General features: G+C 35.3%; 1 protein-coding gene across 1 annotated transcript in view; it reads left to right on the plus strand.

Moving 5' to 3' along the window:
* The first annotated feature begins 2,556 nt into the window (after window positions 1-2,556).
* lpar2a (lysophosphatidic acid receptor 2a) overlaps window positions 2,557-3,682 on the plus strand; it is an 8,401-nt gene continuing 7,275 nt past the window's right edge. Inside the window, exon 1 of the mRNA XM_010779326.1 lies at window positions 2,557-2,885. The gene's annotated coding sequence lies outside the window, so the exon portion shown is untranslated. The remainder of the gene's footprint in view (window positions 2,886-3,682) is intronic.

Below are 3,682 nucleotides of genomic sequence, written 5' to 3' on the forward strand. Positions count from 1 at the left end.
TTTCAGTCGACAATAAATACTCAAATATACAATTCAGCTTTTGGCGGAGGCAATGTTTTTATTTTAAATATTTCCCGAATAATTGTCTCCTTTTTTAAAACATGTCTTAATTCCTAAATATAGCATCAGGTATATTACAGCTTTTTGTTATGCTTCTTTTTGCCTTCTGTATCTCATGCACCCTCCAGCTCTCATTCTTTTTCTGTTTATGTGACAGGACATAGAGATGCACCATAACCTCAGCCTAATTCCCAACATTTGGATGACAACACACTTCAGTTAACTTTTACAGTTAAAATAGGAAAACATGAACACGGCATTAGTTGTTTGGCGCAAGTGTAAAAAATCTAACGTGTCTTTGTTTGTAGATTGTGAACATCACCATGCCTGCAATCCCATCCTTACTGCTTAAAGATGACACAGGATGGACTGGAGCTGGAACTTCTGGTACTGTTGATCTGATTTTGACCGGTTGTGGTTTTACATCCATTACATTACCTAAGTTAGCAGAATACATGCATTTGGTTTTGTTTAGGTACAATTGGTACTAATTAAGCAGTTTATTGTTACTGTCATAACTAAATACATGTTCAGTTTATTTTCTGTTAGGTTACTGAACTTATAATTGTATTTTATTTGAAAACTCACCAAATCTTGAATTTCAATTCTCAATTATACAGGAATAATCCAAATATTTAGATCATTGTTTTATTAAAATAAAATGTACAGTTAAGGAATTTCCTAAAGCGTACAAAATGTAACTTTTGGCTGCATTTCAACAAATGCCCAGCGGTAAATGTGTTTGTCACCTTTTTTTACATACTTGGATTGGATATTGTAAAATATCTATCCATTGGATTGATTTATTTTGAAGAAATGTTTCCGGAAGGGTTAGTATGCTAGTTATTATGTCGTACTTGACGCTGGAGATCAACAGTATTCCTCAAGCGGGCAAAGTAACACACAGCTATCAGTTTAGCTAATCTTTATTATTACAATGAATCAACAATTACATTTTACTTTGATGACAGAAAATACAAGATAATCACTCTTCATCCACGTTACACATGTAACGACAAGACTGTTTTTACAACTGTCCTTTTGTTTTGAAGACAAATTGTGTATGTGTTTACACTGGCCTCTTGTGGCCACAGTGAGGAAGAGCGAAACATTAAACTGCCGGTGTGCATTTCAAATTGATGTGACTTATACAACATTGCAACACTACGTGGCATTCAGAAATACATATTGTACAGCGTACACTTGTGATTATTTCAAACCTATTATATTATATTATATAAGAAAGCATTTTTTTCATGATAGCCAGAAATGTAATGTAGCCCCTCGAAATCAGTCTATCTACAGAACGGAGATAAGCTACATTGCGCTTTATTTTTCATCAGTCCTATGCCCTCCACAACTCTTTTAAACCATAGACACCTTTTAAACCGAAGTTTACTAAGGTAAGAACTATGTTCCACTGTTCATATACAATATTTATTGTGATTTAGACGTGCCATTCTCAAGTTTTTGGAAATCGCCATCTGCTATTTAAGCTAGCTTGCTACTGTTAGCTTCCTTTGCAAGCCATCACCTCAACTAAACAAGATAAAAACAAAAGAAGAAATAATTTAAATGAATAGATATCTGCATAAATATCTTTATTATCACCAATGGGGAATTTGAATGGTTTTATGTTATTTAAATATCTCGTAAAAATGAATGGTGCATCATAATTGTACAAATTAATGTTCTAGTAATCTCTGTAATCAAAAAAGTAGTAAAGTATTTCATAAAATGTAAGTTAGTACGTTAATTCATAATTTTTTTTTTTTTTTGAACTATTGATGACAAATTCTGACAGTCTCACAAATTCTTACTTGATGTAGTTCTTCACAAGAGGGCCGAATAATCATCATTCTCCTCAGCTTATTATCAAGGCAGACACTAAATAAAACTTCCTTCAAAAAATAACATGTAGGCCTATATGTTACATATTTATACGTGATTCTATATGATCAAATGTTTCTATTTGTATTCATACTATGACCATTAACGATATTCCTGTTAATTAGTAATAATGAAACTAAATTTGAGTTTTAAACGATAACGACAGGGTGCAGATTCTGGCTGTGACCACTAGAGGGCAGCGGACACAAACATAAATTAGCATCAAGTCAGACAAAACAAAACTGACATATGACCGGCAAATACCTTCAAAATAAAAGAAGCGAACGACACACTCGGTTAAAAGTAGGCAACATATGTTTGCTTTTTAGAGACTATCATATGATATCCTTATTGAAAATTCTCAAACATATCAGTTTTTAAAATCTGGTTTACCGAACATGTTGAATCCTCCCTATCTCACTCAAAAGTGCTTTTGGTTTTTTATGTTGTGTTGCTTTCAGGTGCTCCACCTAAATGCCTTGGGGTTAATGAAGGTCCTACTGACTTTTTAGCGTATGTTTAACTTCAGCCACTGTTTTTGCGTCGTGACGTTTTATTTTACATTGTACGTAGGCCTACGTAGTTTCAGTGTTTGGTTAAAATGTCACAAACCACCCACACCGAGTTTTAAAAAGGAAGTATTTCAGTTTGAGCCAAAACTATTGGAGTGACTCACAATTGGTAGCAGACATTCAAATCAAATGTCCTCTTTTGAGATGCAAAAAACCCCACAGCTGTATTATCCGATATTTCAGGCTGCAGTGGGTGCCTCTCGCTGCCGGTGTGGGCTCCAGCTGATCCGAGTGAGAATGATTCAGAGAGGCGTCGACTTGAATTGACAGACGACAGCAAAGCCAAGTGTGTCATCAAATGGCAGCTAGCAACTCCGGTTTCATGTCGGACCTGTCTGAATGGAGGAGACTATAAGAAGGGCGGTAAGTTACAACTAAATACACATTTCCTTTGCATACACGCTAAACATAAAATAATTTTAATGCAAACGTTTCTGTTTAAGAGTTGAGCGTATCCAGTATTAGCACGTTTCACTGTAAATTAAAACGCGTCACAACAGCCGAACTTTTTTATATTTTCAGCCATTTTTCTCTTGTTTTTCGTTAATTAGTTTGCCCCCAGTACAATCTAAACTCGTGTTAAATTGTTGTATCGTCGTTTGCTTGCTCATGTCACTTAACAAGATGTTTTTTTTCGTGGTTGAAGTCTGAGGGTTGGCTGTTGCTTCTGTTTTTGAGCTGTTGGTCGGACACATGTTTGCTCTGTGGGAATTTGTAATGGTGCTTTCTTACACTGTTTACCCACTGTTAAAGATACAAAGAAAACAAGAAGAGTTAATTCACCCTCCTAATTTAATGGAATACATAATCACCATACATGCCAACCTTTCCAAATCCAAAAGAGGTAGGTTCGCGCGCGGCACATGTGCACGGCCAAATTCGGTCAAAAGAATCAAGAATCAAAAGAAATGGAACCCCAGAAATTACATGTATAAACCATGTATTTAATTAACATATATTGCATCATTTTATCCATTTTTCACAAAAAGTGGTAGTAAACAGTGACATCAACGACATGTCTGGTCTGTAAAAGAATGGGAGATAAATATTCCAAAGTCTCCACATTTTATTATATTTTTAATGTGTTTCTGTTCCTCTTTCAGTTGAAACAGTAGATGAAGGATGTGTCAGGATGTAGCAGGGGCGGTTCTGTGGGGGGG

This window comes from Notothenia coriiceps, unplaced genomic scaffold (assembly GCF_000735185.1).
Source record: "Notothenia coriiceps isolate Sejong01 unplaced genomic scaffold, NC01 NC01_scaffold00020081, whole genome shotgun sequence".
Lineage (NCBI taxonomy): Eukaryota > Metazoa > Chordata > Actinopteri > Perciformes > Nototheniidae > Notothenia > Notothenia coriiceps.